Below are 12739 nucleotides of genomic sequence, written 5' to 3' on the forward strand. Positions count from 1 at the left end.
GCACGGGGAGGGTGTCACCCACAGGTGCACAGGAAAGGGCGTCACCCACAGGTGCATGGGGAGGGGTGTCACCCACAGGTGCACGGGGAGGGCTCCGCCCACAGGTGCATGGGGGGGGAGTCACCCACAGGTGCACGGGGAAGGCGTCACCCACAGGTGCACGGGGAGGGAGTCACCCACAGGTGCACGGGGAGGGGCGTCGCCCACAGGTGCATAAGGAGGGCGCCGCCCACAGGTGCAGCACCTCATTCTTGCCAGTGGTCTGCACTCAGTGCCCCCGTGCCCCCAGCATTGCTCAGGGTCACCGGTGGCCTGGACTGTCCTTCCGCTGCCTGACATCACCAGGAGTGACCCCGTGCCCCTCTGAGGAGACTCCGGCCTCTCGCTGTGCGGGACCCGTCCTTAGGGCTGCCCCCGCTGGGGGGTGCCGGCCACAGGGGGTGGGGCGGGGGGGTGGGGCATGCGGCTCCCGGGGCTGGGCACGGCCAACACCCCGTCAGCCTTTCCGTCTGGGAAGTGACCAGCTGGCGGGGCCCGAGGGCGGTGGCCTTGGTGCTGAGGTGACGGCACGGCAAGCAGCGAGCTCGCTCAGCACACAGCTGATCCGGGTTCCGTCCCCAGCACCCCCTACGGTCCTCCGAGCCGCCAGGAGGGCCCCTGAGCACAGAGCAGGAGGCAGCCCGAGCACCGCTGGGTGAGGCCCAGACCAACCAACAGCCGTGAGCACAGCCTGCGGCTGGGCGGGGCGGCGGGAAGGACGCGGCGGACGCTCCGCGCAGTGCAGAGCAGGACACAGGCCCGGGCGCCCCGTCCCGGCTCCCCAGAGAGGAGCAGGGAGAGGCAAGGGGTGGCTCAGCCCGCCTCTCCCCTGCCTGGGCAGCATCCTCGGGGGCCTGGGGGCTGGGAAGGCCACAGCGGCCCCCACTCAGCGACCGCCGCCCTCCACCACAGCGCAGCTCCGGTAACGAGCACTGGAGCACAGGCGGCCGCCCGCTCTTAGAGCGGATCCGCACCCAGAGCCCCGCCGGGCACTGAGGAGTCGGGGGGGGGGAGCCCGAGGGGCCCCCAGGTGGCCGCGTTTGAGCGAGTGCTGGCACCGTGGACAGGCTGGAAATCGGGCGCGGGGGCCACAGCTCGGGGCCAGGCCCTGCAAACCAGCCAGCCGGCCACGGTGGTGCCCGAGGGGGTGAAGGCGGGGGCACGGGGTCTGACAGACACGGCCAGAGTCCACGCTCGGGAGGACTGTAATAGGGCCCGGGCGGGCACACGGACACAGGCGGCACCAGGAGAGGGGCAGGTCACACCCAAGGCTGGGCACAGGGCAGGGTGGGACGGACCCGCTGCAGTGAAGGGCCTGCACGCTGGGACCTGGGCACCTCCCAGCACCACACACACGCAGATCACACTCACACACACTCACACTCACACCACAGTCAGACTACACACAATCACACCCTCACATACACTCACACCACAATCACACACTCACTCACACACACACACACTCACACCAGTCAAACTACACACAACTACATACTCACACACACTCACACTCAAACACACTGCAATCACACTACACACACTCACACTCACACCACAATCACACTACACACAATCACACACTCACACACTCACACTCTCACACACACCGCAATCACACTACACACTCACACACACTCGCACCACAATTCCACTACACACGCTTAATCATACCACACACTCACACCATACGCATAACACAACACACTCACTGCAATCACACAACACATATGCACCACACATATCATACCACACACTCACAGCACACACATCACACACAGAGTACAACACACACATCACACACATGCATATCATACCACACACACACTCACACACACCACACACATTGCATGTGCACATCACACCACACGCACACAGTACAAGCACACACACATACGCTGACACACTGACACACTTACACTCACACACTGACACTCCACACACACTCACACATTCTCACGCACCGCCTGAACCACACACACATCACACGCACTGGCAAGACTCAGGCCCCGGAGCAGGTGGCCAGGGCTGTGCCTGCAGCAGCTCGTCAGCTCTGCCTCCCCCGGCCCTGTCCTGGGCATGGGAGGAGCTGGCCTGGCTGTGTGTGCGTGCATGTGTGTGTGTGTGTGTGTGTGTGTGTCTGTGTCTGTGCGTGTGTGTGCATGTGTGTATGCATGCAGGTCTGTGCTTAGGAGCACGTGCCCGTGTGTGTGAGCATGTGTGTGTGTGTGTGTGTGTGTGTGTGTGTTTAGCCGTGCCGTGTGTGCCCGGCTCTACACGAGCCCCATCCTTCCACGTCTCCCCGGATGCGGGCGCAGCCCCGGGTTCTGGGCCGTGCCGTGGGCTGTGGCCGTCCCCAGAGCGGCCTGGAATTGGCCTCTGTGGCCATGCTAGCCGCCCCAGCCCCGCTGCCCACCCAACACCCGTTTGCACAACTTGTTGCATCAAGTCTCGGCGGCCACCGGACCAGCCCCTGCACCAGCCCCTGCGTCTAGCTCTGCCCCGGAGCCCACGGTCACAGGGAGGGGGGTCCTGGGAGGCCCTCGGCCTCCGCCACTGCGCCTCAACCTCCCAGCGGGTGACATGACGCCTGTGCTCCCAGGGCTGGCGGCGGGGCCGAGAGAGCGACAGACCACCGGGGGGCACGCTGACGCCAGCAGCAACAGCGGCACGCTGGGTGCAAGCAGCCGACACGGAGCCCGAGCCCATGACCGGGCAGCAGTCCCGGCCATCCCGGCTGAGGCGGGGAGGCTCGCCCTGTGGTGCGAGGTTCCTGATCCCGAGACACACGGGAGCCAGCCTGGGGCTTGCTCCAGCAGAGTGGACACTTGCCGGGCACACAGCCACTCTGGGCTTGATCCCGGCACCCCCGGGCCCCCAAGCCGCCGGCACAGCCAGGAGTGAGCCGTGAGTAAGCGACACTTATCTCAGGGGTAGCCAAAATCCAAATGAGGAGAAGAGACAAAGAAAGGGAGAAAACATCTGGGGTTAAGAATGCCCCGGGCCATTCCAGCCTACCGAGAGTCACTTCAGGAGGGGGGAGTGACCTGAGACAGCGCAGGGGCCGCCGAGCACTGCCAGCAGCGACCTCGAGTGCCGCTGGGCTCGGCCCCGGGACCAAGAGCCAAAACCAGAACCAAGGCGCAAATGGCACACAGCAAGTCCTGACAGCGCTTGGCCGTCAGCGGCTTGGGACGCAGGACGGGCCAGAGCCTGGAGCCGCCCCGGGCCGGCACCCCCACGCTCAGACCCAGACGGAGTCACCGTCCCGCTGCCCCACTGCCCCGCCAAGCTCTGGGCCCAGGAACAGCTGAGCCCTGGCAGGTGCACTGTGGCGCGTCCGCGGCACCTGGGGGCTGACCCGTGGGTGCCGTCGTGGCTTTGGCTCCATGCCAGGCCTGGGCGTCCATGCCAGCTCCACACACTGCACGGCAAAGCCAGAAGCAGAGGGGCCTGGGGACCTCTGTGCTGTGCCACGGTGCCCCTCAACGCTGGGGTCTGCGGGTGCTGGGTCAGCCCTGGCTGCCAGCGAGGTGCCACAAGGACCCACTGACCCACCCGTCCTGGATGCCACATCGTGCCTCCACTCCCCTGCAGGACCCCCGGGGGTGCTGAGTAGCGGGGGGAGCTCAACTCAGGGGACGCAGGCCGGGCGAGGGCACGCGGGGCTGAAGCAGGGCGGCTGCAGGTCCCCGCGGCGAGGGGCTCGGGCAGGACTGGGCAGCTGGCGCTTTCCCACCACTGACCCGCGGGGACGGTAATGGATCACAAAAGCCAGCTTGGGCCGCCCAGAGAAACCCACCCGGCCCAGGCCAGGGCCCGAGGCGGGAGCACTGTGCCTGTCCTGAGACAGGGGCGGGAGCACTGTGCGTGTCCTGAGACAGGGACGGGAGCACTGTGCGTGTCCTGAGACAGGAGTGGGAGCACTGCGTGTGTTCCTGAGACAGGGGTGGGAGCACTGTGCATGTTCCTGAGAGGTGGGGGTGGGTGGCAGCACTGTGCGTGTCCTGAGACTGGGGTGGGAGCACTGTGCGTGTCCTGAGACAGGGGTGGGAGCACTGTGCGTGTCCTGAGACAGGGTGGGAGCACTGTGCGTGTCCTGAGACTGGGGTGGGAGCACTGTGCGTGTCCTGAGACAGGGGTGGGAGCACTATGCGTGTCCTGAGAGGTGGGGCGGGAGCACTGAGCGTTTCCCAAGGTGCGGGGACAGGAGCACCATGTGTGTTCCTGAGATGAGCAAGTGCCTTTCAGGCGTGTGGAAACCGAGACTCAGCAATCTCAGAGACCTTCAGGGCTGAGCGCCGGGCGCGCGTGGGGGCAGTGGGAGTGAGACCCTCAGACCGTGCGGCGACACTGCCCTGGGGGAGTCTGACAGAAGCAACGGAGCACAGGGGAAGAGCGGGAGACGGAGAAGTGACGCACACGTGGGCTGACACGCAACGCTCCCATGGGTGCATACATGTGCTCACGGACACACATGCACATGCTGAGCGTCTCCCTGCGTGTTCGGAGCTGGGCCTGCCCAGCACAAGGCAGGACACAGATGAGTGGAGGGGCACCTCTGCGAACAGAGGCCCTGGGGGTCCCATCAGCCCGGGGAGTGACCCCCGGGCCAGTCACCGCCCACTGTGTGCAGGGACACACGGCACTGCCGCCAGCCGCCTCCTCCCCAGCCTGACCCCACCCGGAAAGACGGGCCCTTTACCCTGGCACCCAGTACACAGTGTGTGGAACCCAGTACACAGCGTGTGGAACCCCAGTACATGGCGTGTGGAACCCCAGTACACGGCGTGTGGAACCCCAGTACATGGCGTGTGGAACCCGCAGTACACAACCATGTGTCCACATGGCCCGTGCAGACACACCCACACACGGCACGTAACTCCTGCAAACATGACCATGTGCAGCACCCAGCTCATACCCGATTCCATGCAGCACACTTGCATGCACACACAGCCAGGTACAACACAGCCCCCTGCCACACGGCCACACCCCCGTGAGCCTCCTTGTGTGCACACAAGAAAGACCTCATGTTGGGCGCGGGCTGAGGGGCTGGGCAACACGGGACTCGCCTGAGCACCTGCTCCGTCTCCCCCAGCTTGGGGAGCACCTGCTCCGTTTCTCCCACTCGGGGAGCATCTGCTCCGTCTCCCCCACTTGGGGAGCACCTGCTCCATCTCCCCCATTCGGGGAGCACCTGCTCCGTCTCCCCCACTTGGGGAGTACCTGCTCCATCTCCCCCAGCTCGGGGAGCACCTGCTCCGTCTCCCCCACTCGGGGAGCACCTGCTCCGTCTCCCCCACTCGGGGAGCACCTGCTCCATCTCCCCCACTCAGGGAGCACCTGCTCCATCTCCCCCAGCTCGGGGAGCACCTGATCCATCCCAATAGATGTGGGAGCAAGTGTTGGAAGCACCTGAGTGAGCACTGAGCACGGGTTTGAGGAGCACAGTTGGGGAGCACCTGCAGAACTGGCTCCATCTTACCCAACACCACGTGACCCTTGATTCCTGCTGTGCCCTGGTGGCCCTGGGAGCCCTGAGCATGGACTGACCACTTGACCATCAGTGAGCTGAGAATTACTGGGCGTGGCCAAGCAAACAGAGACACAGACTCACAGGAGACCCTGAGGGGGGCGTGCTCCCCACCAAAGCCACACACAGGAACTGAGTTCCCCTCCTGTGCCGGGCGGGCTCGGCCCACAGATGTCACGGAGTCGCCCTGCGGGTGGGTCTGGGCCCAGCGTGGAGCTCCCTCCCGTTCCTCAGGGCTGGCTGACCGGGAGGAAGACGCCGGAACTGGACCGTGGCAGAGACGGGAAGAAGCCATTTGTTTTCTGGCCCAGCTGCTCGATTCGGTGCAGGGGAAACTGCCAGCGTGTCTGTTCCGTGAAACACACTCGGGTCGCTCACCTTTCCCAGGGAGGACGAAGACTTTGGATCCTTTTCATCTCCTCCCCTGCGAAGACCAACATTTCAAAGCGGCTTTGAAAAGTCGGCAGAGATGAGACGAAGGAGCAGGAAGGAGAGACTCGAGCATTTTCTCCCCAGAAGACGGCAGCACGGGACCCAGGCCGCGGCAGCCCTGCACACACCCCACCTCTCGAGGGCGTGCGGGTACGAAGAAGGAGCCGGGTCTGCCCGGACGCCCTCCCTGAGGGGCCAGCACCCCTGCGGGAGGCCCAAGGGGCAACCACGCGTCCACTGTGGGCACCGCTGGCCGTCCACACTCTGCTTGGTCCACTGCGCGCCCCCAGAGCCTGTTCTCTGGCCGTCCCCAGGGGCACCTGAGCCTGTCCCGCCCCTGGCTGCACCCCTGCTCCCACCACCTGGAGCTCACCAGGCACGGGGCATGCTGGTGAGCTCTCTGGCAATTCCAACTTGCAAAACTTAAGAAAAGATCAGACAGAAACCCACCCCTGAAGCCCCCAAACGGAAGCAGGGAGGCGGGAGAGAGACACGTCCGGGAGAGAACATGTCTAGGCCGTGGGCAGTGCAGGGGTGTTCCACAAAGAGGAAGGGGCTGCGAGGTAACAGCACGGAAGACCCTGGCCCGGCCTGCGGTGACTCTGGTTCGTCCCCGTCACCCCACGGGCCCTTGGAGCCCCGCCCGGAGGGAGGCCTGGGCAGAGCCAGGAGCAAGGGCACGTTTGACCCCCCCAGCCCCAAACCAAGCCGCACTCGCTGGAAGGACAGAGAGACCCGCAGTCAGGGTGCGAGAAAACACCAGCCGAGGCCGGCAGCCGCGACCCCCCGCCCTTCGGGGCGGGACCAGCAACCAGAGCGTGTCCCTAGGGCCTGAGGTCCGGAGACCTTGCTCGTGTACGTGACCGGTTTACCCTAAGCGGGGTCACGCCCCTGGGTCGTGGAGGAGGAAGAGTTTTCAATGAGGCAACGTCTCGAGAAGGGGGCTGGGGGGGGCACGTTAAAAAAAATTCCAGTGGAAATTAAATTTCTGTGAAACTGAATGTTAATTTCTTCAGGTAGAGAAGTCTCAAGGCTGGAGAAGACTTTTCCCATCTGTAGCACAAAGGCCAAGAGCCCGGGGCTGGAGTCACTGATCCCTCACACTGCCCAGACTCTCGCCCCTGCCCGCCCCCACGGGCGGTCTGTGCCTGGTGTGTGTCACCGCCCCGCCCTCCAGGGGCCACTCTCCCCTGCCCCTCACCCAGGGAAGCACTGGCCTGAAAACCATTCTGGAAGCTTCTGTAGGAACCCTGTTCCACAAGAGTCACAGGGCCCCTCCCCACTCCTCCAGTCTCCGAACCACTGGGCACTGGACAGAGGGGACTCGCAGAGCACCCGAGGGTGTTGGAGCCTGGGCAGAACACACCGTCCCTGCACACGACAACCAAAGCCAGCCTGGACACCGCACACGCCTGCTGGACACCTGGACACTGCACACGCCTGCTGGGACACCTGGACACCGCACACGCCTGCTGGACACCTGGACACCGCACACGCCTGCTGAACACCTGATACCGCACAGCCTGCTGGACACCTGGACACTGCACATGGCCTGCTGGACACCTGGACCCTGCACACGCCTGCTGGAACCTGGACACCACACACACCTGCTGGACACCTGACACCGCACACGCCTGCTGGACACCTGGACACTGCACACGCCTGCTGGACACCTGGACACCGCACACGCCTGCTGGACACCTGGACACCGCACACACCTGCTGGACACCTGGACACCGCACATGGCCTGCTGGGAAACTGGACACTGCACACGCCTGCTGGACACCTGCACAGCACACGGCCTGCTGGACACCTGGACACTGCACACAGCAAGCTGGACACCTGGACACTGCACACGCCTGCTGGACACCTGGACACCGCACACGGCCTGCTGGACACCTGGACACTGCACACGCCTGCTGGACACCTGGACACTGCACACGCCTGCTGGACACCTGGACACCGCACACGGCCTGCTGGACACCTGGACACTGCACACGGTCTGCTGGATGGACACCAGGACACTGCACACGGCCTGCTGGACACCTGGACACTGCACACGCCTGCGGAGGGCACCTGAAGGCAACACACCGTTGCTGGCCACTGCCAGTATTCCTAGCACAGTGCCTGGCACCCATGTTCACATCACAGAACCAGCTGGGAGACACCTGCACTCACAGCACACTCGCTCTGTCCCTGGGGAACCGCTCCTTGGGGCCTGTGAAGGCACGTTCCGGACGAGCCAGTCAGAGGGGCAGGGGGCGCTTCTGTTACGGGGAGACCCGCGGGAAGTTGGGTCCACGCGGTCGCTCCCTGGGTGCGGGCCCTGGACCACGCCCAGCTGCTGTCTCTGGTGACCTCGAACCCACCACCCCCCTGTGCACATCAGACTGTCCCTCATCGGGAAGCACACCCGGGCCCGGGAGGGAGGCCCGTGTGCGAGGCTGCCGGGTCTCCGCTCTGGGCTGACCCCACGGGCGCCGGGCCCTCGGAGGGCTCCCCCGCAAGGCACAGAGGTGTCTTGGGGATAAGCGGGGCTGCGGGGAGGTATGCGGAGCTGACGCGAGTGCGGTGGCACCGGGAACGGCGTCAGACCGTTATTATTCTCCCGAGTGGGCGGAACTGCGAGAGAAGTCGTGTCAAAGACGCAGCGAGACTTCACGGTGGAGACTTTAGGGCTGGGACGGGTGGAACACGGCTGCTTGACAGGAGAGAATTAGGCTGTTCTCCTCTCCCTAAAGATACAGCGCACCTTCTCCCCACTCCCGCACCCGCCCGCCCCTGCAGCAAGACTTCCCCGAGCCCAGAAAGTTCCACGCCGGGTGAAGGGTGCTTGGAGCTGCAGCAAGTGCCCGAGTGGGCCCCGGGCGGGCGAGGCAGGGGCAGGCAGGCCCCGACGGCGCCCAGCTGGCCGGCACTGCTGCCCTCGGAGGGGTGGGCACACGCCAGCACCTCGGGCCCTGCCGTGAGGACGTGGAGCAGAGGAATAGCCTCAAGCTGGGGCTCTCGGGACACCCCCAGAGGGACGGCCATGGGAGGGGCCCCAGCGCTGGTCGTGGGGACGCGGCTACTGTGGCCTGGAGGGGCCAAGGACCCCGCCCTTCCCCCACCCAGCATGGATTCTCGTTCCTCACGTGGCGTCTGCGTGGGGTCAGGCCCCAGGGAGGTGCCACAGCCGGGCCATGACTCCGCCAGGAAGGGGTGTCCCCACCCCAGGGACACTGCGAGCGCCCCGGTCAGCAGCCCCCTGCTGGCCTCGACACGGACTCAGCCCCGGGAGCTCTCTGTGGAAGCTCAAGCACAACCGAAACCACCGCCGGGGGTTCAGAGAGCCCCCTGCACGCCCAGCCACACCCCACGAGCTCGAGGGGCGACCCCTGAGTGCAGAGCAGGGGAAAGCCCGACCCAGCTGGGCGGGGCCCCCAAAGCCTAAACTCCGCCCTGCAGGAAGGGGCCCGCCACCCGCTCAGGACCCAGCCTGGGCCCACGGCCTCTGGGGATGAAAGTCAAGCCCCGGGACGTGGGGCGCAAGGAGAGGAGAGCACGTGGGATGCCGTCGCGGGCAGCCCCATGCCCAGCCACGCCGAGACCAGACAGGGCGCCACTCTGTGCACTCGGAAGCCGCTGGCATGGGCAGAGGCCGGGACGCGGCCCTGAAGGAGCAAGAATCCTGCATATCCCCAGCTGTCCCTGTCTCCCGCCCCCTCGCCGACCTGAGCGCCCACAGCTATTCCCTCCCCCCACCCTCACCGACCTGCGTGCCCACAGCTATCCCCTCCCCCCTCACTGACCTGCGTGCCCACAGCTATCCCCTCCCCCCCTCACCGACCTGCGTGCCCACAGCTATCCCCTCCCTCCACCCCACCTCCCGCCCTCACCGACCTGCGTGCCCACAGCTATCCCCTCCCTCCACCCCACCTCCCGCCCTCACCGACCTGCGTGCCCAAGGCTATCCCCTCCCTCCTCCCCGTCTCCCGTCCCCCTGTGCATCTCCATCTCCATCACTCATTCATCTACCTGGCAATCTGCCAAGAGGTTTATGATGAGGCGTTGGCTCGTGCGGCCACGCAGACTGGCGGGTCCAGCCTGCAGGAAGCCACGTGGCGGGAGGGCGCTGTCAGGTGCACTCAGGGGACTCCGGGCCCATTTTAATTCACATCTTCCTGCAGCTGGTGGGCGAGGCCCCCTGCCCCGTGGACGAGATCTCTTCACTCAGGTAAACAGGTACTTCACTTACTGACTTACCCAGGGATACATACTAACCGTCTCCAACAATAACCCCCCAGATGCATCCCGAGAAAGCCTGGAGCAAATGCCCGGGCGCTCCGTGGCCCAGTCGGGTCAGCGCGAATTAGCCTCCAGAGCTTCCTTGTTAGTGAAATTAAGAATCCCGATGACAAAGGAGACATTGGAAACATCCAGAGCGAGAGGGAGGGAGGGAGGAGGGGGAGGGAATAATGAGCTGAGTTCACTCCCTAGCTGCAAGGTGTACCCCACTCCCCTCCCCCCAAAAAAGAAAGAAAAGAAATAGAAATTCACAAGAAAAACGGGTATTACGAAGAATGAATTTGCGTGTCATCCTTGTGCAGGGGCCATGCTAATCTTCTCTGTATTATTCCAATTTTAGTGTAGCACAGCGAGTAGGGCGTTTGCCTTGCACGCAGCTGACCCGGGTTTGATTCCCGCATCCCTCTCAGAGAGCCCGGCAAGCTACCGAGAGTATCCCACCCGCACAGCAGAGCCTGGCAAGCTACCCGTGGCGTATTTGACACGCCAAGAACAATAATAATTAGTCTCACAATGGAGACATTACTGGTGCTCGGGAGAGCAAATCGATGAGCAACGGACGATGGTGCTACAGTGCTAAGAAGAATGAACCCTGGGGTGGGAGATAGTACAGCAGGGAGGGCATCGGCCTTGCACGTGGCCAAGCTGAGCTTGATCCCGGCACCGTCTCTGGTGGCCCAAGCCCCCGGAAGTGAGTGCAGAGTCCCCCAAAGCCAAGCCCGAGTAAGGCCAGGATCCAGCCCAACGGCCTCGCCAAGGCTCGAGACTGACTGGCACCTCCCTCACACGAGGGAAAGCGAGCAGCGAGCAGGCGAGCTCCCACCGCCAGCCCGAGGAAACCAGGACATACCGCTACCACGGGCCCGGGAGACAAGCGTGGGGGTCCCGGCGCCCTGCGGGTCTGAGCGGCCCGCGGAGTCCCGGTGGGCTGCAGCTCCAGCTCTGTCCTCCAGAGGCATCTCCACTCGCCCTGCCGGCCGGGGAGCAGGGGCCAGGGGCACCGTGGGGCGGGGGCGGCTGGGACCGCCCGGGCTGGCAGCGGCTCAGCCTCACGCGGGGGCCGGTGCAGGTCAGCCTCCCTGCTGGCCCGCTGCCCCTCCCGGGGGGACCCTTCCCCAAGGGTGCTACTCACACCGCTTACACGGACGCTCTGCAGAGCTTCTCCTGACACGGGGCTGCAGGTGCGGGAGACCCAGCCCTGAGGCGGGGCCGGAGACACAGCGGCACAGGCCTCTGCCCTGTGCACGGAAACCCAGGGTCGATCCCGGCACCCCGTGCACCGCCCAAAGTGATCCCCGAGCACCACTGGCTGAGCCCGGAAACCAAAACCCAAAGCAAGGGGCGGGAAGCCTGTGCCGTGAGCAGCAGGGAGCAGGGGAGGGCACAGGCCCAGCTGAGTGGCTTCCCGAGCACGGAGGGCCCGTCTGCAGCCGAGACAGGGAGCACCGCAGTTCCCATGGGCGCACGCAGGGAGCACCCTCCCTTGGGCCGCGTGGCTGATGTGTTCGGAGAGGACAGTCAGCGACCACACCCAGGTGGAAGGGCCTCTTTCGAATCCAAATGTGCTTCCAACCGGGGCCCAGGCTGCCTGGACTCAGAGGCAGAAGTGGGTTTCCACAGTCCCAGGGTGAAGATCCAGAGTCTCTCGGGCGGCAGTGCCGTGCCCGGCCTGGGCCCAGTGCCAGGCGGGGCCCTGGGAGTGGCCTGCTCCAGAAGCCGGAAGCCCAGACCTCAGCTAACTGCTCTGTACTGTGCAGGGTGGGCTTCTCGCCCAGACCCACCCACCACCCTCTGCCGGGAGGGGCCCGGCGAGGGGAGGGGCCCTCACAGAGCGGCAAGACACGGAAACAGCATCCGGCCTCCAAATGCCGTTTCGAGCAATGTTTGAGGCTTGGGGAGGTGGGACAGGAGCTGGGACCTTGCTTTGCCCACTGCCGATCCCGCTCTAAGCTCCTCGGCCAGCAGGTCCCCGAGAAGGCCCCGAGTGACCCCTGAGCACTGAGCAGAGCAGCCCTAAGTACCCCAGGACATGCACAGCTCCCACCCCCTCAAGAAGACAAGAAACGAAATGCTTAAGAGAACGGGAAAGCGGGGCCAGAGCAATAGCACAGTGGGGAGGGCGTTTGCCTCGCATGCAGCCAACCCAGGTTCAACCCCCGGCGTCCCGTAGGGTCCCCCGAGCACCGCCAGGAGTAATTCCTGAGTGCAGAGCCAGGAGTAAGCCCTGAGCACTGCCGGGTGTGACCCAAAAATAAAAAATAAATAAAAGAGGACAGGAAAGCACGTGTGCCTCCACCAGGAGGCCCCAGCCTCGGGCTTGCGTCTCAGCCCATCTCCATTCCGCTCACACGGGCTCAGGCACCATGGAGACCAGGCGGCTCCGGGACTCCGCCGTGAGGGTTACAAGGGAGCAGACGAGGCAGGCAGCAGCCTGGCCTTTCTGTGCCT

At 64.9% G+C, this 12739-nt stretch overlaps 1 protein-coding gene and 1 non-coding gene across 3 annotated transcripts in view; both read right to left on the reverse strand.

Moving 5' to 3' along the window:
* The window catches only part of PDE10A (phosphodiesterase 10A), a 370412-nt gene that overhangs the window by 262150 nt on the left and 95523 nt on the right, over positions 1-12739 (reverse strand). The window lies entirely within an intron of this gene.
* Positions 10547-10652, reverse strand: LOC129404549 (U6 spliceosomal RNA). Its single transcript, XR_008629946.1, has one exon. It is a non-coding gene; the product is annotated as a U6 spliceosomal RNA (small nuclear RNA).

The sequence above is a fragment of the Sorex araneus genome, chromosome 4 (genome assembly GCF_027595985.1).
Source record: "Sorex araneus isolate mSorAra2 chromosome 4, mSorAra2.pri, whole genome shotgun sequence".
Taxonomy (NCBI): Eukaryota; Metazoa; Chordata; class Mammalia; order Eulipotyphla; family Soricidae; genus Sorex; species Sorex araneus.